This window comes from Pinus tabuliformis, chromosome 6, assembly GCF_031772625.1.
Source record: "Pinus tabuliformis cultivar Carrire ecotype Pingquan chromosome 6, CPIR1, whole genome shotgun sequence".
Lineage (NCBI taxonomy): Eukaryota > Viridiplantae > Streptophyta > Pinopsida > Pinales > Pinaceae > Pinus > Pinus tabuliformis.
In genome coordinates this window covers 875,418,931-875,441,489 of record NC_142292.1, presented here as the reverse complement: position 1 = coordinate 875,441,489, position 22,559 = coordinate 875,418,931, and the positions used below count along the sequence as shown (strand labels likewise).

General features: G+C 38.5%; 1 protein-coding gene and 1 pseudogene across 2 annotated transcripts in view; both read right to left on the bottom strand.

The window, feature by feature from the left end:
* The window catches only part of LOC149261666 (agamous-like MADS-box protein MADS2), a 418,152-nt gene that overhangs the window by 114,428 nt on the left and 281,165 nt on the right, over nucleotides 1-22,559 (bottom strand). The window lies entirely within an intron of this gene.
* On the bottom strand, nucleotides 6,982-7,786 carry LOC149261669 (protein SAWADEE HOMEODOMAIN HOMOLOG 2-like; annotated as a pseudogene).

The window sequence follows — 22,559 nt, the reverse complement described above, 5'->3', positions numbered from 1 at the left end:
CAAAGAAATATTGGTAGGAAATAGTCACTTCATGATGACCTCCATCTTATTAAGATCTATATTAAGCTCTACTTTGCATGTCACATATCTTAAATACAACAAAAACTACTGTGAAAAATCACCCATTCTAAGATTTGTTCGTAATTTATTCTTCAATATCACTAGCACCTACATCATTGAAATATACTCCTCATATATAACATTGTATACCATTATATCATCAAAATAAAAAATAACAAATGAATTTATAAAGCGCACAATATATCATTCATTAATCTCATGAATGTAGTTGGTGCATTGTAGAGGCCGAAGGACATAACTAACCACTCATACAAACATTGTTTGATTTTGAAGATGTTCTTCCAAGTATCTTATTCTATGAATTGAACATGTTGATACATTGACCTTAAGTATAGGTTGGTGAAGTATTTTTCTTACCACAATTGTTCTAACAAATCATATATCCTAGGAAATGGATCCCTATTTTTGACAATAATTTCATTTAACATACTGTAATTAATACAAATCCACCAAGTCCCATCATTCTTTGGCATACGTATGATGGATAACCCACACGGTGAGGTACTTGGTTGAATGAAACCTTATTCTGGTGACTATAACAAGTTCTTATTCACCCCGTTTTCTTCTAGTGTAGCCCAAAGTTTGTTAATGGAGAGTATGAAAATATTCAAGTCCCATGATCCACTTTCCCCTTGGGTGGTATCTCATTAAGTTCCTAGAACATCCCCTTATATGCCTATAAAAGATCTTCTAGATGCTTTTTATGTTCCTTAGTTCACCCCTCTCTAGATGACTTGGCCCTCATGGACTCTCATATGGACTAATTTTCTCTTAAAAGTAGAAAAACATATTTCTTGCTAGAACTAATCAATTTGTTAGCTTGGTTGTCATTTATTAATGAGGTATTTGAGTCACAGTTGTGCATGTTCATGATGAAAGAATTTCCATCCTTGATGAGGTAGTACTAGTTGGCCCTTTGAATGAGCATCAAATATCACATGTACATATAGGGTTTCCAAAACAAAAGTCCACATACATATGTTAGGGCCAAATCCAATTCTATGTCATCAGCAAAATCAACATCAATAGAGAATTTGATTCTACATTATTTGTTTACCTCTATTTCAACCCCCTTATTGACACATAACAATGTATATGGGCTAGGATGGTCGTGAACCTCCAATCCCATTTCTTTGGCTAGCTCTATATTAATGAGATTCACCTATGATATTGAGTGGAATATACCACTAATTTTCATCTTATTGACCTGTGTATTTCTACAAAATATTTTCCTCATTTCCTTCCCTTCGTGTTACTAAATGTTACTAAACTTCACTACCTTCTATGCTAATTTGAATACAATATTTTCATATACATTCAAGCATCTTTCCAACTCATTAATTGAATATGTGTCCATGAATTTTCTCTTGTTCCTATACTTCTTCTATTCTTTTGTGGAGTTTTTAATGCATCTTTTAGTACTTCTCTTCTATATGACCATCAATGTTATACTGGTTTTAGTTGTTGCTAGGATGTTTGCACTAGTTTTTTGTGGGTATTTTATTTTCCTCCTTAATCACTTTCCATTTCTTATTCCACGTCGGAAATTTTTTGGTGTTCATTGTACTTCAACCTGGTGGATTTCCCTTTCATCTAGCCTATATTTTGTACGTATTGTGACTATACCATTCAGAGTTTTAACAACTTCGCTTACCACTATAGATGGCTATGTATACCTACCAGTACTTGAGGAGTACATATGGGTTCTTGAGAGATATACCTAACATTATTTCCATCTTCTTTAATTTTGTGATGTACTGCTATACACCTTTCCCGAGTCTTTGCCTAAAGTACATCCACTAGATCCACTAGTCCTCAACCTATTTGATAGGGTAGAAATGGGAATTTATGAGAGTTTTGAAATCCTCCAAATTATTTGCGTGAGGATCCCCCTCAATTTCATTATTTTCATATGGCTTTACTACTAGGTCGAGACATGTTCCTCTAGCTTCTAATTGGTGAAAGTAATTTTCTATTATTCATCTATCAGATGAAGGCTAAAATAAATCTATAACTACTACAACAAGTGATTTAATTTCAAATCATCAATATCACCTTCATATGGCTCGATTTTTACCTTCACTTCTATCTTCAATAATAAATTTGAGAGGTTCATAGAACTTGATGTGGATTATCCATTTTCGAGTCCTCACTTATCCTGGATCTATGGTTTTCTCATTTCCTATGTTTTTTCCTCTAATGTAATTCTAAGTTGGAATCACCATCTCCTTCAATTCCAAGATTACTTTTCAAAACTTCCATGAGAAGGTTCATGTTATGGGAGATTTTAGTGACCCACTCTTCCATCCTTGTAGATATTTCCTCTATTGGATATCTAGGGTTATTAATAGATTAATAATCCATGGATAGGGTCTTATAAATTTCAACTTAACCAATATGGATCCCTTGCAAATCCTCACAATATACCCAAATAAACGCGCTTTGATACCAATGTGATTTATAAACTTATATGGATATTGCACTAGAATGTTTGTCATAGTAGATATGATAAATTATATTCAAAAATTAAAATCAATACTAAGAAGGTTCATTTTCCTATTGGTTCCTATAATTATCAAATAACTATTTCTACTTATGCATGCTATATATGAAATACATAAAATAAATAATAGAGAAAAAATTGAATACTCATAATCCCTAATGATATAATATATGATCTTGGAAACCATTACAAGAGAAAACCAAGTTGGAAGTTGATGTTTCTCGACTTTCTATTTCCCTAAATGGAAATGGGTGCAAGAATAAAGGAGTGAGACCTATCACCTATGTGCTACTATAGAATAGAAAACCTTCGTAATTTTTTATATCTCCATCTAGCTGTATCCACTTCACTTGTCTATGGATCAAAATGGACTCAAAAGAAAGGAGCCAATTTTCCTATTAGTGATTTCATTACAACACATATCAATAGCATACTAGTGCTAAAGTTTTATTCCTTCGACTCTTAACTAGAGTTACAAAAATTTCCCTTATAGAGTATTCTTCCTCATTTTCACATAGCTAGCCATTTTCCATGAGTAATTTGGATGATGTATCATACTATTGAATCATAGTGATAAAAAAATGAAGGTAAACTTTTGAGTGGCATAATTTTACATATGGACTCCTTTTGAGGTATTTCTTGTGTTGTTTGAAAAATATCGAATTGTAGAATAGAATTGAGGTGTTTTGGCATATATGTGAGCCTTTAGAGCATTAAAAAAAATAGTAAATTTCTCAATCTACCACTAGAATATTTAAAACCTAAAGTTAACGTAACCTTTAAACACCATTCATCCCTTTCAACACTTTTCATTTTAATAATTGGCACATGGATTTCATCTCTTTATTTTTTTGCAATTGCATCAACATATGGGAATTTCCAAGCCCCTCTTCTCATAGGTTAAGGGAAACATGAAACTAATATGAGAGAATTAAATTAAATAAGAAAAATAAAATACAATAGATTACGAAAACTAGAAAGTTTTGAGTATGGAAGAATGTGGACACAGTACCTCTAACAAGGCCTCCTATTGGAGACCCTGCTGGAAAATGAAATATAACCCCTAAGGTGATTTCACTTTACTAGAATAAATATATGACCACCAAGGTGACTTAAAACATCAACTTTCAATCATCACGATCCATTATTTGATTACAACACATAATCCTTACTTAGATGCCTAAAATATTAATTGTAATCATTTAGTATCAAAAAGTAGCTAATGTACCTCATGTTTGTTGACCTACCTTTATTAGGGGAGTATAGTAATGATGTGGATGGACTAACCAATGAGTGGATGAGAGGGTTGTAACAATTTTCTATTATAGGATCATGTGAGGATTCAAATTAGAAATGCAAATCATGGGAGATTAAGAACTCTCCAAAGGTTACTCTTGCACTCACATGGGTAACATAGGACTCCAACTTGACAAACTCAATATATTTGGTACTCCAAGGAATATAACTTCCAACACTCTAACCATTTTTCTATGTTCTACAAATAAATTCATGAGTACTTAAGCAACTAGATAAGATCATCATACATTTGAAAAGTAATTTATGATTTTGTAGAAAACATGTGAATAAAAACCGAGAGATAAATTTAGACCTTCATAGAAAAAATCTCCAACTTTTGGGCATGTTACACCTTTTTTTACAGCTCAAAATATTTGTAGAAACACAAAAATTAAAAATGATTTTTCCTTTCTTCATTCTATATGTTTTTGGAATGAAAAATATAGTATTCAATTGTATCTCTCCTTACATGTTGAAGATAATTTATAGAAATATATGAATGAAAATCATTACTTTCAAAAACATGTTTCCCTTCATAAATATTAGCCTCAAAAGAGTATTTTAATGAGAATTTAGCACATCAATATTGATATCTCATTGAGGTAGTCCTCTTCATGGAGTTCGTGAATTCGAGAACATAAATTTGCACAATTATACATAACTATTTGATTGATTTTGGAGATAAAATATGTCTATGGGAAGGAAACATCCATTTTTTTAGGTCGACACTCAACCCATGTTCAAGGACATAAGAAGCTACGAAAAAAATGTGGGAGGAGAGTGCCAAGGTTTAGAGTTTTAAGGGAAAAAAATAAGTGATGGAGGGTAGAGAAAAATAACCATTGAAAGAACTAATAAATAAATAAAACTAAGATTATGAGAAGTTGAGGGAAAAATAAAAATTTATTTGAATATTTCAGTAATCCAAATAATCAAGGGAGGGATATGTACAACTATACAACCATTGAATTCACCTTAGTTTCTTACATAATTTATTCCAAAACTTATCCAGAAAATTTAATTGATGGTATATAATTAAAAGAAATGAAAAGGCTTAAAGTGTTGAACCACAAAAATGATAATAAATGTAATGCACTATTTAATCTTATCCTGCAAATTTTACTAAGTGTTTAAATTTCCCTTAAATATGGACTTATAATTATCAAGAAATATTGGTACATACCTACATTGGTGAAATTGTAAACTTGGTACTGATATAAATTTTGTTACTATTCCAAACTTACCTCCCCAAATTTTTAAATTTTGTGAAGACATAGTCCTCTCCAATTCATTACCAAATTATATATATATTCATACCTCATTCACAAAACGTCCTCTCATATTTGCTTGGGAGAAGACATAGTCCTCTACAGTTAATTACCCAATTTTATATTCATATCACATTCCAAAATGTCCTCTCAGATTTACTTGGGAGAAGACATGGTCCTCTCCAATTAATTACCAATTTATATATTCATCTCTCATCCCCAAAATATTTAATTGGGAGAAGACATGGTCCTCTCCAATTAATTACCTAATTTTATATCCATGTCACATTCCCAAATGTCCTCTCATGTTTACTTGGGAGAAGAGAAGTCAAATGTAAGGATGAGGGAGAAGTTATGACATTAATGAGAGGTGGTTGAGGTGGAGAAGAGAGGGGGGCATAAAAGGGGAAGGATGAGGAGAGGAAGGGGAGGCTTGGTCTTGCTTTTGGTTTTGGTTGGTTGTGGTTTTAGAGGAATTGTTTGAGAGAGAGGAGGGGAGTATTGTTTATCTTGGACACACAATACATCTGGTTTGACTTGGGCTCGGAGGGCTAGGGAACCTGTGGAGATTTCCTGGGATAGGAATACTTCCTAATTGGCTGGGAGGTAAATCTAGTTGGTTGTCAAGAGGAGCGTTCCAGTAGGAGAAACAACTCAAGGGCATCTCCATCGGGCTATCAGTATAGGTATTCCTCTATGCATAGATTACTCATGTAAGTGATTGAAATGAAATATTCACTATTTAAATGGTAGGAATTAGATTTTAAACAATAAATTATCATCGTTTAAATGTCTTGTCAGAAAATAAACCATTTCCCTTTTATTGCATTTAAAATTAGAGAATATAGTTCTGGTAGATGACCCTAGAAGGGGATCTTACACATGGTATCAGAGAGGGTTCGAAATCTGGACCCAAGACTCACTAGACACGAATCTCCACTATTTTTTTTTTAAAGTATGTGGAACTGATTTCTCCACCTTACTCTCAATAAGTCATTGTTTCAATATATTCAATGCATTGGCTTCTCATGGTCTGCTATCCTTAACTACCAATTCAACAAAATCAATTATTTAGAAAATACCCATTCCATTTTAAACGGCTCTAGTTACAATGTTAACTGCCTAAAACATTCAAATCTAGATATTCAACTAGCGCATATGGCACATAGGCTCTGCAAAATATGAAGCATTACTAATTACACCAAAAAAATAAATATAAAGCTAGAAAACTTGCAAAACTGCTTCTTACAGAAAGATAGCTTCTAAAACTTACTATTACAGTGCAATTTATCTTTAAGTTTTCAATGTGTGTTTCTCAGTAACATAAGTGCCCCTAAGTTGTTTTTCTCAATCTTGAATTGTACATTTTTCCATCACATCAACCATGCTATTTGAAGGTTTATCCATATCAGTAAATGTAGGTGCAACAATTTTCTGGGTAGAATCAATATCTATGACTAGAATATTTCTTTAGGAATTAGCTTGACACTCCCAGGGCCTAAGGAACTATATCTCTATGCACTAGCTTCATCTCTCTTGCAATTCGCTCTCCCTGACCTTCCAACGGTTATTGCATCTGAAAACCACCGATTATTTAAAAAACCCCTAGTTGCTCTGGTCCTTCAGTTCCGACAATAAGTTGAAGCGCCTATTGAGTAATCTCCCGTCGGCCGAAGGGCTATGACTGTTGAGGTGTGTTTAAATTCCTTCCTTGTGGGAGAATTCACCAAAAAGTATTTTATGCTACCTCCGCTTTTCGTCAATGACGTCATCAATTTTCATTTATGCAATGGAAGGGGGTCTGTTTGGTGGCCTTCAACGCTATATGCATCTCTAGAACTCAGTGGATAGACCTTCTAGCGGCTTTAAAACTGAGGAAGTCTTCGGAGAAGTTAAAGTCTAAACATTGTCTTTTATAACCTGACTTGTAATCTTTGATATTTCTGGTGAGAGATGAAATTCTTCTGGAGTTACTTCTCCAAATGACACACGGAAGCTGTAGGGGCATCTTTTACTTGCTGAGATCCTTGGTCCAGTGTAATTGTTGATAATTATTTGGAAGCATGGATTAGTTGTAACCGGTAATATGTCTCTGGGGGCCGGTAGACTTTCCACAACGGTACTATTTCCTCATACTGGTCAAGGTCATACCAAACCCAAAACCTACACCTACAATCCCTAGCATCATGTCACCTTCTTTGGGCATCGAATACATGGGCATCAAAGTGCAATGCTTGCTCTTTACCTTCCTGAAAAAAGTATGAGATCTCCTAAAAGCATTGCTACACATTCAGAAGCTTCGAAAGGAAGTGAATGCTGTCTCACACACTTTTCAAACCTTACCCGAACTTCCACACCCCATCTCTTGAGGATTTTTCCTCAAACTCCATTTCTGAAGCATCTTGGTCCATTCTTCCTAAAGAAACAGCTACAAAATTGGTCACAACTCTCTTTGCTCTTGAATCATCATGATGTGAAGTGATTGTCTTCCTGGAACCTTGGTACCCTTTGCTTTTGTGCATACTTCTGATTCTGAACCAAGTCCATACCTACTTCCATTGCACAAGAGTTTTCTAGCCCTTTCTGGCACTGCACTAAACTTCTCTGTAGGTGATGACAGTCGTCCACGAAACCCCATCTAGTTTGGCCATTTCCCAAAACAGCCTTAATGCTTCATCAATATAACCATTATGTGCATACCCTGTAATCATTGCAGTCATTGCAACGACACTTCGTTCAGGAATTTTGTTAAACACATTGCATGCATCCTCCTCTCTCCCATTTCGCATACATATCAACAAGCACACAACCAACAAAAAAATTAGTCTCACATCCAAATCCAAAATCTCCCATCAGAATAACCTTGCACCAAGAATTCTTTGTGCTGGTGAAAACTTCAAATGTTAAAGTTTTCAAGAATAAACTGGCCTTATAACTGCTTTATGAATGTGCCATGCATGAGCACTTCTAGTGTCTATGGAAACCCGTTATCATGTAAATTTGCAGAGTCCCCATCGCTTAAACTCCTCTATCATTCGTGTACAAGATTTCAAAGATTCGAAATCTCTGAACTAGATTGGATTGATGTGAACTAGCTCTACCTGCAAATCATGCCATCGTCAATAAATTGCTTGATGGTTTGAATCTTCTAAGCTCTACATAGAAACTATTGTGCTGAGGAATGAATAGACAATGCTTAAATTGTAATGGAGAGGCGAGAAACAATACAACCAGGGTGGACAGAACTTGAGGGTGAGAATGTATGGAGTGGACTCATCGTTTTCATGTGACATCGATAACCGTTGGTTGGAAAGTAAGGTTGAAATAGGTTCCACATTCTTTAGGTTCATCTGAACAATGCCCACTTGGTGTCATTTCCCACCCTTGAGATATGCCCTGGTTAGAAGTTGAGGGATTTTCCGAAGCTTTAACAATTTTCGGATGATCAAAAATGGAGAGAAAACGAAATTAGGGACTAATATAGGGATATATTTTGGAATCGACTAATGTGCCAGTGAGCCATTAGTCCTCTCTCTTGGTTAGCGTAGTGCAAAAGGCATGAGGAAAGCATATAATTTCAACTACAATTGTCTATGCAAAAACCGTTAAAAATGGAGAGGACAGTTGACAGGCCTTAAAGTTGCACCTCGTTTCCTGGAACCCCGTCTACTGACCATTTCTCTATTGCTTCAAATTATTGATATTGCAATGCTAGGAAAGATATTGAAATATGATTTATCTAATTCAGTTATTTGAAAGAACTTTGCTGGTGTCTACTTCACATTTGTATGCAAGAGAATGAAGCAAAAGTGCTTCGAAATAAAACAATTTGATTACGATATCATAGAAACCATCTTCCATATTCTATCTTACTTTACTATGTAACCTCTGCACAAGACTATCTGATACAAATCTAAAATTGATTTGTCGTAGAAGCTTACCTACCATTTTCATAAATTTTGGCTTTAAATTTTCTTAAACTTTCCTATCACTTGCCTTCAATCTAATTGCATTGTCTTGTTTAGTGTTTTTCCACTTTCCTAATTTCATTAATTTTGAAAAACAGTTCCAGCTCTTCCACACCATGGCCATGTAATTTAATGAAATTTGATCTTTCCAAAAAAAAATAAAAAATCTAAATCTAAATCTATCGAAATTAAATCACAAATATTGACCTAAAAGCTTCCCTAAATTCCGTTAGTTCGATGAGTTAAGAAGTTATGAAAATTATATGTTAAATACATTTTGAAATTGAGATTTATGTGTTTTGCAAGTATATAAGTGATGTTAATTTTTCATTCTCCATTATATTAATATCACAAAGTGGAATTCTTTCATAACACAATATTTTATATTTTGTCTATGAATCTAGTAAGTCACATTTATTTTGGCAATGTAATTTTTCTTCTTTAATCTAATTATGGCAAATAGGTATATATATTGATGAGCCCCAAAAATGTACAATTATTTGGGCTCATTCAACCTCCTAATTTGGCTTAGTCCACCATTCTCATTTGTTTATTGCATGTTTTTTATTATTTTTATGTTAATAGAGTGAATTTGGTTAGTCATTATGCCAACAAGTCTAATGGGTGCTTTGTGTAGCCTTTTTGGTCAACTTGGAGACAAAATTGAAGGTCTTAATGAGCACTTGGCAGCCAAATTCGTGGGAGAACAAGCTAGAGGATTTGTAGGAAGGTGTCCCCCTCATTTATGGACACTTACCTCGAATTCTCCACCATCAGCTCGGAGTTCAAAGGCCACCAAATCAATGAGCACAAGGGCAGCCAAGCAAGTCAAGTAGGACTGCTGTTAACTACAAGTCTTGGGCAGCCAAGTCCCTAAACTTTAGGAGGACTGTTGGGTCCTCAAATTGTATAAATAAGAAGGCTTAGGGCCTCATTTGGGTTAGCTAGTTGGTAGTCATTTTTGTAGCTAGTAGTTAGTCAATGTGGTTAGTCATGTTGTAGCTCTTTGTAAGCCAGTTTTGGCATGTCATTAGACTCATGATTATTCAATAAAGACAAACACATTTTGATTCAATTCTGAGCTTTTAAGGGAGCTATAGCTCTCAGGTTAGGGCCCAACCTGAGAGCCATAGACCTCCTCTTCTTTGTAGTGTTATTTGCCTTTCGTTCCAGCACTTTGTTTCTTTACTTTGACATGCAATTCGAATTTACAGTCTGCTGATTTAGTTTTTATGTGATTGAGTAGGATTAGTTTATGGTTAATTCACTTTCAGTTGTTGAGATCAAAATAGGAGGTTTGTAATCACTGGAGCTCCAAGAAAAGGGTTGTTAGTGTCTTCACTGCCATCTCCGTCTAGGGATTGGGGTGCAGTCCATATCAACCACCAAAAAGAACGCAGTCTTTTACTTCCATGCAAGCTGCAACATAGTCATTTTCATTGAAGATCCATCCATGCACTTTTGATATTGAACCATACTTCTTTGTTCCACTTCCATGCACGAGTTTCCTTCACAATTTACATTGCTATTCATTAAGTTTAAATCACAGGTAGCACAAGTTAATGAGTTCTCGTTTTGGTGACATTCATAAGCAATTTGTTTGATTTACACTGCTCCACATCATTCCACTTCCTTCCTATTCTTGTCAACCACACCTCAAGTCACCTTCTCGACCTCTGTTCAGCTCGTTCACCTTCCAACTCTTTCATTGCCCACGTAGCTTCATCTTTTTGACCTTTCGTTGATCCCATCCTTCTATCCACCAACCACTTCGTACGCTCTTTCTCTATCCTATTTCCCTGCCCCTGAGTCATCACAAGCTCCATCTCCACCTTACCTATCCACCCATACCACTCCATCACTTCACCATCACCCAAACTTCCACTTACAGCACATCCTGTAGAATTTCACAGACTTCCTGTAGAATCCCTGAGTTTCCTGTAGGATCCCCTGCAGACATCCTGTAGGAGCCTGCAAACTTGGTTGCCGAGCATCCAAACATTGTAGACTTCTATAGACTGATGCTAAGGATCCCTTGGGACCTCTCCTAGCCCCCCTGACCTTTCCCATGCTTTCCTTCCCTTCGAACCGCTCCTGCACAGTCAAACCCTAATCAAAAGCACCATCATAATAACTCCAACCACTTAATGAAAAAATACAAAAACATGTCTTTTCAGATGCAAGTAGCTTAGATTCATGTATTTCAACTCACTGCAAGTAATGGCATCATTGGTAGAAGTTTCATTCACATTTTTGCATTGTAAGGGTCAAGCTAGTCAAATTAGGGTTTACTAGGGTTTCCATGCTTTGGTTGGCTTTCAGTTCATTTTTGCAAAGTAGATTAATTTCCTTTGAGATAGCCTTCATCCATCATTTAGAAAGCTTCTTCTGAGAGCATATAGAAGTTGGCTTGAGCCCTAGCGGACTTGTGCCAGCTGACCAAGTGACAGCTGCGACAAGAGCTAGTACTTGTGCATACAGCACCGTCGCTTCCAAGTTTGTACGAACTACCGGGTTGATAAAATTAGAGATAGGAAGCTCCAGGAGTTGTAGCATTATTGCTACAATACTGGAGCCCACCATCTTTTTGGCGCCGTTGCCGGGGAAGCGGCAGAGTATTGGTGATTGTTGTCATTCTTCTATTTTCTTACTCTTACCTTCTGCTCAGTAGTTTACTTCATTTCCATTCTGCAAAAGTAGCATAGACATTTCCTGCTTTCATAGATTAGCATTTCCTGCTTTCATAGATTAGCATTTCCTACTTTCCTAGATTAGCCTTTCAATTCCGCAATTTCAATTCTGCAAGCGTAGATTAGCATTTCAATTCTGCAATTTCATTTGAGCAAGATAGATTAGTCCTTTCCTGCTTTCATTTCAATTCCGCATTTTCATTTTAGCAAGATAGTTAGTTGCAGTTCAATTTTTTCAGTTTTGCATGTAGAAGTAGAAAAAAAAAAAAACAAAAATCAACCAAAGAGATTTCATTTCATGTCTTGTAGGAGTAGAGATAAGTTAGAAAAATGATTGCACAACCCACCACTGCTTCACACAGCCTTCGCTCTTCTTCGATGGCTGTGACTGAGAAGAACCCCTGGGTGGACATCAAGGCATATTTAAAGAACCTCTAGGGGAGAAGGAGAAGAAACCATTCCTCTGGAGCAAATGGCTACAAGTAGAAATGTTGGGAGCAGTCCCTTATCCAAAGATGAATTTGCAAATCAGCTGGAAGATTTCAAGAGTGATATGAGGCAGTTTCTTGCCATGCAACTGGATACCTTGCAGATCCAAAAGAAGCAAGAAGAAGTCAAGAGGGCTTTGGCCATTTTTTGTCCTAGATGCACTAGAAAGCATCCTTGGAACGAATGTCCAATGCACTCCCTAGAAGTGTGTTTCATATGTGAAGAATACCATCCTACAGATCAGTGCCCTTCCTTACCCAGAATCAAAGCTACATATCAAAGAGCCAAAGGAACCACTGAATCACTCTATTATATGAACCAAAGGAGGCCGCATGGACCTAGATCTTACCAGCAGGAGCTTCAAGGGACACCTGAGACCTATTATGACCCCTACCAAGCCACTTTCATGCCTTCTTGGGGTCCCCCTGCTCATCCTTCCTGGTTCACACCTCCTCCTTGTTCCTTCACAGATCCATATTATGCCCAACCAGTTGCTCATTCATTTCACTCTTATGCTCAGCCATAGCCTCAGTGGAATGCACCTTATTAGGAGTGGAGGCCCCAGTACAACTCTCATCCCACTCATTTTCCTCCACCACCTGCTCATCCACAACCATCGCCTCCTCCTCCACCAAGGCAACCCCAAATGCCTACCCAACCACAATGTCATCCATCTCCATCTCAATTTCACATCCCCACTCAACTACCCGTACCACCATCTCCAAACCCACACATTGGAGCAGCTCAACCCAATTACAAAGCTGAGGCACATGTGCAAATGACTCCTTTTGAGCTCAATGATGTTCACCAAAGCTCAGGAAGAGTGTTGCAAAAGAGAGAATCTATTGACAACATTGAAGGACCAAAGGAAAAAGAAGATCCCAAAGAGGAGATCAAAGAACCATGGGCTGCACTTGATGAAGAGAAGAGATCAGAATCAGAGATCGAGAGAGTTCCTTCATGGTTACCATCAAATCTTCCATGTACTCAAGAGAAAGATCAGCAAAAAGAGGAAGATGAGAAGGTCATGATAGAAGGTGACATGAAGAATGATCCAGATCAGCAAAAGGACCATGGATATCAAAGCTATATTGAGATATGGTTTCAGACAGTCACTAAGTTGCAGCAGTACTCTCCTCCTCAGCTATGTTTTGTACTTTCAAAGTCAGATCCTTTCGTCTCTGAAATTTGGATAGTTGTCAAAGCATGCATTCCGAGCCTTCACATCATCTTGTCTCTAATATCGATGTGCACATGGCTCCATTGGAAGTATTCTTATACTTGAAAATGATTTTGTTTTTCAAGTAGGGTAGGGTAGAAAAAAAGATTTAAAAAAAAAAAAAAGAGAGAAAAAAATGAAAAATAAGAAGAAAAATAAAAATCTAAGGTGAAAACCTCCTTGGAGGCGCCTTAGATTGGCTCATTGATTGAAAACCTCCATGAGGCGGTCAATGGGTTGGAAAAAAAATAGAAAAGGAAATAAGATCCCTGGGTGAAAACCTCCCTTGGAGGCGCCCAAGGCAGGCAATTAGGGTGAAAACCTCCATGAGGCGCCCTAGTTGTTTTTCAAAAAAAAGAGAAAAAGAAAAAGAAAAATAAAGCTAATCTCCATTGAATAATTTCATGTTGCAGCAGTGACATTGCAGGTTGCAAGAAGGATGTTTCATGACAGAAGGAGCACTCAAATCAAGGTCAAAGGAATTTTCTTGTGCCTTCTACAGGAAGCTCTGTATTTCTACAGGAAACATCCTGTAGAACCTTTGGACGAGCCAAATCCAATTTCAAAAGTGAATCTAATGGTGGGAATCTGTTGATCAGGCCTACAAGCACTTGTGTGTCCATCCCTTGCCTCTCTCCATCATTTTTTTCACCTCATTGTGCTTCTCATTGTGCTTCTACAGGAACTTCCTGTAGAAATTGTGGGAAACTAGACATGTATTCCAAAAAGTGGTTTGGCGAACATTGTAGCTTCCTCAATGATTCAGAAGCCCTCATGTAATCTTACAACTCCTCCTCCATCATCTCCATACCTACATCACAGCCAAAATTCATTTTGTCATCCCATGCAACCAAAATACAAAGTGCCTTGAAGTAAAAACACATAGAGCAGAATTTATTTTTGCCATAACTTGAAAACCATGCATCCATTTGACAAACCATTTTATGGGGAATTGTACAAGGGTGATGACACCATGCCTGAGTAGTTTCATGCAATTCCGATGCACGGTTTCCAAGAAATCAGCCTCCATCACCATCAGCCATTTTTGCATTTTCTCCATATCCGTGCATCCGTTTTAAAACCTGTTTCATGGGGAGATACACATGGGTGATAGTAGCCTACCCAAGCAGTTTTAGCCAATTCCGATGCACAGTTCCCGAGAAATTGACCTCTGAAATCTTCAGCCATTTTCCATTTTTCTTGAAATCCGTGCATCCATTAATCACGATTTTGCTATGGGAGATGCATAATGATGATAGGAACATGCTCACTGAGTTTCAGCTCAATCCGGGTTACCGTTTGAGAGCAATGGCGAAAACAAGTTCTGATTTTGTGACCATGCAGCAGCAGCAGCTTGAAGGTGCAGATCTGAACGTGAAAACAATTGCATGCAGCTCAGATCCGACCAGAGGACACCTGCACAAGGAAAAGCAATCAAAATCATCAGCCAAGCCTCATGCAATCAAAGGATCCAAGCATGCACCAGCAGAATCAGAGCATGCAGCAGCAAGGAGCTTCACAAGCAGTCGTTTGGCTTCAGGTACGTGACAAAACCTATTCCTCTATTGCATGAATCTAATTCAAGAACTGCATGAACGAATGGAGTGATGGAATTAAGCCACGAATTTAGGAAGGTTCACTTGATGTCCAGTTCTCTAGCAAGTCACGCAGCATGCATGGGTCAGCCATGCACGTGAAAGTCAAAAAACGGACAGTATGGGCAGTCTAACTCCAGTGCAACTGAATCGATGAGATTTCAAGCAGAGAACAAATAGTGACCACTGCAGTTCATGATTGCAAAACAGTCGCATAAGCCAGCACACGTATGTGCCACCTCACTCCAAAAATCACGCAGACATCACTGAGCGCTCGGCTTAAATTCAAAGACCGTTAGTCAACTTGCACTTGCATCATGTTCACTCAAAGAATACATCCTCTGCTTCCACAATCGGCTTAATCTATCGTCCTCCGCTGAGTTTCCTACTTATTTTCGAATTTCTCTAGTGCATCGGGCTCACCCAAAGGCAGAATCACGTTCTACAGGAAACGGGTGAAGTCTTCTACAGGAAATACAACATAGCCTTCCGGAGCAGTCTGACAGAGATGGAGGGTACACGACAAGGTGGGATGAATGAAAATCCAAGAGACAATGATGCTGGACACAACACAACTGTTATTGCATCTTTTCAAGAAAAACATGTTGATTCTGGACAGTCAAAACAGCCTATTTCAATTCCAATATTGGGAGAAATAAATGAAGATCATGCAGGGAGATGTGTAACAGAGGCTACTCAGCAGGATGTTTTGCAAGGACCATCAACATCCTCATTGGATGAGAATGGCAATGAAGACACAGGAAAATATGCTGCTGGGAAGGATGTCGTGATAGCTAACTTGCAAGGGTGTCCAGGACCATTGGTGGATGAACGTATTGAGATTATGTCATGTGGTGAACTGAACTGTTGGACAAAAATGAAGAGTTTTGGCCAAAGATATCAGTCCTTCTAACAGTGAGGAAGAAGAGCAGAAAGGGGGAGAAGATGAAGGCTGCCATAGCCCAGCTGAAAAGAAAATCACCCACAGCCAAGCAGGACACAGTGAAGCTTGAAGAAAGGTAGGCTCAAAAATACCATTTCCATGCATGAGATTTTAAAGGGTGGTGAACTAGCTTGGTTGAAGTGGGGACAATTAAAACCAGTCTGCCTGTGGGTCAAGAATGGTGGTTTGCTTGTGGGATACACAGAATTTCTTTCAAATAGCGCTGCATCACATTCTCTTCCAAGGTTCCTGTTAACAAATGCTCCACATGATAATGATAAACCACTGTAACGCTCACCTGTGCACATATAAACTACTTTTTTCTTTTTGTGGCTGTTATATGGTTAGTGTGAAAAGTAGCTCTAAATCTATCACTGAAGCAATTACAAGCTCGGCATACCTGAAACGCAGTATCCCGGATGGACAAAGAAGACTGTGTATATAGTGCAGAAATAACAAGGGTTACATCTCGGCTCTATATTCAGATCTGTCTAGACAGATCAAGATCTCAATGAAGCAGTGATGAATGATGATGAAAAATGTGACACTGTCACACGGGTATTCTCACCATGCCTAGCAGCACAGTTCAAGAAGAAGGCACCCTCAGCCACGCAGACCAAAACAGTTGACACAGGACCTTCTACAGGAAGTCTGGAAACGGAGCAGCAAAGGGAGAAATCGCCTGAGATTTTGGCCAGGGAGGCGGTAGCAGTGCTAGATGCCCTAAGCACATCTCCAAGGCAAAAAGGGAAGCAAAAAAAAGGGGAGCCTTCCATGTACTTTAAGGCAAGAAGGAGCATGTGGATAAAAGCTGGCAGACCCTAGCCACAGTCAAAGGAGCCAATTACAATTGAGGACACCACAGCTAAACAAAAGGAAGAGTCTCCTTCAAAGGGGTCCATCATCTATGAATGAGGAAGCTAAAAACCTTCACCTAGAGAGAAGCAAATCAAGGTGATGGACTCAAAGACTGCTTCTACAGGAAGACAGAGAACAGTTAGCAGACTGTTTCTACAGGAAGACAGAGGACTGTTTCTACAGGAAGCCAGCGAACTGTTTCTACAGGAAGTTTGAAAATAGGGAAGCCAAAGGAGGAATCGGCCGAGATGTTAGCCAAAGAAGCCACCAGGGCCATCAAAGACGAGGAGAGAGATTGGTTGCTCAGAGGATGAGCAACACTTTCAGTAGGGGGGTGATGATGAGCCCCAAAAATGTACAATTATTTGGGCTCATTCAACCTCCTAATTTGGCTTAGTCCACCATTCTCATTTGTTTATTGCATGTTTTTTATTATTTTTATGTTAATAGAGTGAATTTGGTTAGTCATTATGCCAACAAGTCTAATGGGTGCTTTGTGTAGCCTTTTTGGTCAACTTGGAGACAAAATTGAAGGTCTTAATGAGCACTTGGCAGCCAAATTCGTGGGAGAACAAGCTAGAGGATTTGTAGGAAGGTGTCCCCCTCATTTATGGACACTTACCTCGAATTCTCCACCATCAGCTCGGAGTTCAAAGGCCACCAAATCAATGAGCACAAGGGCAGCCAAGCAAGTCAAGTAGGACTGCTGTTAACTACAAGTCTTGTGCAGCAAAGTCCCTAAACTTTAGGAGGACTGTTGGGTCCTCAAATTGTATAAATAAGAAGGCTTAGGGCCTCATTTGGGTTAGCTAGTTGGTAGTCATTTTTGTAGCTAGTAGTTAGTCAATGTGGTTAGTCATGTTGTAGCTTGGTTTTTGCTCTTTGTAAGCCAGTTTTGGCATGTCATTAGACTCATGATTATTCAATAAAGACAAACACATTTTGATTCAATTATGAGCTTTTAAGGGAGCTATAGCTCTCAGGTTAGGGCCCAACCTGAGAGCCATAGACCTCCTCTTCTTTGTAGTGTTATTTGCCTTTCGTTCCAGCACTTTGTTTCTTTACTTTGACATGCAATTCGAATTTACAGTCTGCTGATTTAGTTTTTATGTGATTGAGTAGGATTAGTTTATGGTTAATTCACTTTCAGTTGCTGAGATCAGAATAGGAGGTTTGTAATCACTGGAGCTCCAAGAAAAGGGTTGTTAGTGTCTTCACTGCCATCTCCGTCTAGGGATTGGGGTGCAGTCCATATCAACCACCAAAAAGAACGCAGTCTTTTACTTCCATGCAAGCTGCAACATAGTCATTTTCATTGAATATCCATCCATGCACTTTTGATATTGAACCATACTTCTTTATTCCACTTCCATGCACGAGTTTCCTTCACAATTTACATTGTTGTTCATTAAGTTTAAATCACAGGTAGCACAGGTTAATGAGTTCTCGTTTTGGTGACATTCATAAGCAATTTGTTTCATTTACACTGCTCCACATCATTCCACTTCCTTCCTCTTCTTGTCAACCACACCTCAAGTCACCTTCTCGACCTCTATTCAGCTCGTTCACCTTCCAACTCTTTCATTGCCCACGTAGCTTCATCTTTTTGACCTTTCGTTGATCCCATCCTTCTATCCACCAACCACTTCGTACGCTCTTTCTCTGTCCTATTTCCCTTCCCCTGAGTCATCACAAGCTCCATCTCCACCTTACCTATCTAGCCATACCACTCCATCACTTCACCATCACCCAAACTTCCACTTACAGCACATCCTGTAGAATTTCACAGACTTCCTGTAGAATCCCTGAGTTTCCTGTAGGATCCCCTGCAGACATCCTGTAGGAGCCTGCAAACTTGGTTTCCGAGCATCCAAACATTGTAGACTTCTGTAGACTGATGCTAAGGATCCCTTGGGACCTCTCCTAGCCCCCCTGACCTTTCCCATGCTTTCCTTCCCTTCAAACCGCTCCTGCACAGTCAAACCCTAATAAAAAGAACCATCATAATAACTCCAACCACTTAATGAAAAAATACAAAAACATGTCTTTTCAGATGCAAGTAGCTTAGATTCATGTATTTCAACTCACTACAAGTAATGGCATCATTGGTAGAAGTTTCATTCACATTTTTGCATTGTAAGGGTCAAGCTAGTCAAATTAGGGTTTACTAGGGTTTCCATGCTTTGGTTGGCTTTCAGTTCATTTTTGTAAAGTAGATTAATTTCCTTTGAGATAGCCTTCGTCCATCATTTAGAAAGCTTCTTATGAGAGCATATAGAAGTTGGCTTGAGCCCTAGCAGACTTGTGCCAGCTGACCAAGTGACAGCTGCGACAAGAGCTAGTACTTGTGCATACAGCACCGTCGCTTCCAAGTTTGTACGAACTACCGGGTTGATAAAATTAGAGACAGGAAGCTCCAGGAGTTGTAGCATTATTGCTACAATACTGGAGCCCACCATATATATATGTGTGTGTTCATGGATAATTGCTTAGGAACCTTGCTTCAAGGACACTGCCTCTTCAAGAGGTGAGACTAATTGTTTATATGTCCTATAGGGGATCCCAAGATTCATAAAATGGACATAAAGGATTTTAAAAAACATAATATAAAAGGGTGGGAAGGAACAACTAATGGCCATGGAAGGAAGCATGACTAAAAAGGGTATTATTCACATTAGTATTTGGCTTAATTATTTGAATATATTAAACCAAGTTATTGATTAGCTCAAATATTAAATTATAGGTATGGTACTAAAGAAAACAATTTGTGTTAGAGCATGACTTAAAAGTACATTGCACCAGTGCCCTAGTGAGTCTCAAGAGAGAATTTGTAAGCTATGTAAAATTCACACATAAGAGGATTTGGTAGATCCTTGGGAATCTTCTCAGTACTAATAATGCTTGTTTACGAGCATAGTAAAAGGAAAACTTATTACTATCATTATACACATGTATGTGAGTCAGCTAAGAGGGATAAGTCCTAAGAGGGATTAATGAGCCTTGCGCATCATGCAAATATTTGGACAATTCAAAATGGTGAGGATGTAAAGAAATCAAGGTTAGGGAGAGTCATCACAAGGACCTCCTACAAATAACCCATTACCTTCACTGGAATTGACTCTCATTTTGCGTTCCCTAGAAGCAATTAATGAGACTTTAAAAGTGCCCCAAACAAATGAAGTGGAAGTAGAGAACCCTCCCTCAGGGTTAGGAAACCTTGAGGGATCAAGAGACTCTAATAGAGGACCTCCAATCGAGGACATTACTAGGGAGCTCCAGAAGATTAAGCTCCCGGAGTTTGCAGAAGGTCATGCCAGCGAATGTGCAGAAGCCTGGTTAGAAGGAATGAGAAGGTGCTTCGCACTAAGGGATTACAATTCCAATTCAAAAGCTAAAATAGCAATATTCCAACTCAGAGATAGTGCTCTGAATTGGTGGGGTAACTTAGAGCGTCAACTACACCTCACTCCAAACACAGTTACTTAGGAATTATTTGAGGAGAGATTCAGGAAAAAGTACCTGCCAGCATATTATGAAGAACAACAGGTAGGAGCCTTCCATGCCCTGGTATAGGGAAATCATACAGTAGAAGAATATGAAATTAGATTCATGGAATTGGTCAAGTATGTCTCCTACATGGATACTGACCAGCGCCATGTGGATCGTTTTATTTATGGATTGAACCTTAAGATTAGGGCAATGGTGCGAATGTGGAAACCATCCTCAGTTGCAGAAGCTATAGAATAGGCTCGTTATGTCGAAAAACACTTAGACTTAAAAGGTGGAGGCAAAGCCATTTTTCCATGCCAACCAGGGTTTATGGGGAAGGTCCCTCATACCTTCTCCAGGGGATGAAATTTGAGGTCATCCCCATATGGAAACAGGGTTGTACCTAGGGCACCAATAGTGGGGATTTCAATGGTTACTAGTGCAGCTTCACCCACGGCTTCAATGATGCGTACAAATCAAAGTCATACGCGAGGAGCAACAAGTGGGGGCAAGGGTCCCAGGGGAAGGAACTCTTTCCAAAGTACTCCACAACATTCTGTTTAAGATCTACCACGCATCACTTGTTGGGGATGCAGAGGACTTCACTACCAGTGGGACTACCCTGAGTTACAATCTGGTAACAACCATAGAGAAGTAAAAACACTAGTGGGGGGTGCAAGTAGCCACCATCGAAACAATGCAGCGGTTGATAACTAGCAAGTTGAACACTAGTCTGCCATGGTAGAAACCTCAAGTATGATAAACAAAGTAAAAGTTAAAATTTTGTTTGATTCTGGTGCTACAGATAGTTTCATTTCACCAGTTGCATTAGAAAAATGTTGGTTGGTAGCCTACGAGCACGATGACTTTAAACAAGTTGAGATGGCTTCTAGAATAAAACAAGCAGTAGGACCAAGTGTTGACAAATTTTAGGTAAACCTCGGCGTGTGTATGACTAAGTTGAAGGCATACGTCACAGCATTGGGGATGTATGATGTAATTATTGGAATGGACTGGCTAGAATCTCATCGATCTTTGGTAGACTATTTCAAGAAGAAGGTGATTTGTTTAGATGATGAAGGTAGTCCAATTGAGATTTTTGGAATCAAGAGGGGAGTGTTGCTACGATTCATATCCATGATGAAGGTAAAATGTTGTCTCCGACAAGGTTGCAAGCTATATGTAGTCGAGGCTGTAAGTGACCAGAAAGGACCCTCCCTAGATCAACATCCAATTTTGTTAGAATTCAAGGATGTCTTTCCCAAGGAATTGCCTGTATTACCTCTTCTAAGGGAGATTGATTTCACAATCAACTTAAAACCGGGTGCAGAACCAATATCTAAGACACCCTATAGGATGACAACTCCAGAACTTTGTGAGTTACAGATGCAGTTAAAAGAGCTCTTAGACTTGGGATTTATCAGATCTAGTATTTCACCTTGGGGTGCACCAGTGATTTTTGTCAAGAAGAAGGATGGTTCCTTGCAACTATGCATAGATTATAGAGACTTAAATAGAGCCACAATAAAGAATAGGTACCCGATACCTCGAATAGATGACCTATTTGATGAAATGAAGGGAGAAGTGGTTTTCTCAAAGGTCAATCTATGATTTGGATACCACCAATTGAGGATTAAGGAAGAGGACATCTCACAAACTGCATTTTGAACTCGGTTTGGGCACTATGAGTTCGTAGTTGTTCCATTCGGTTTAACCAATGCACCAGCAATATTCATGAGCCTCATGAATGGTGTGTTCAGGAAGTATTTGGACCAATTTGTGCAAGTCTTCCTCAATGACATTCTTGTGTATTCCAAGAATAAAAAGGAGCATGAAAAGCACCTAAGGGTGGTATTGACTTGCTTAAGGGAAAATCAATTGTATGGGAAATTGTCCAAATGTTTCTTCTTTCAGAAGAAAGTTCATTAACTTGGGCACATCATTTTAGGTTAAGGGATTTCAGTTGACCCGAAAAAGGTGAAGGCCATAATGGATTGGCCAGTACCAAAAAATGCCCATGAGGTACGTAGTTTTGTGGGTTTAGGAGGGTATTATCACAGGTTTGTGGAAGGGTTTTCAAGGATTGCAAAACCCATCACCACATTACAATGAAAGGGGGTCAGGTATGAATGGGCATATGAATGTGACACTGCATTCACA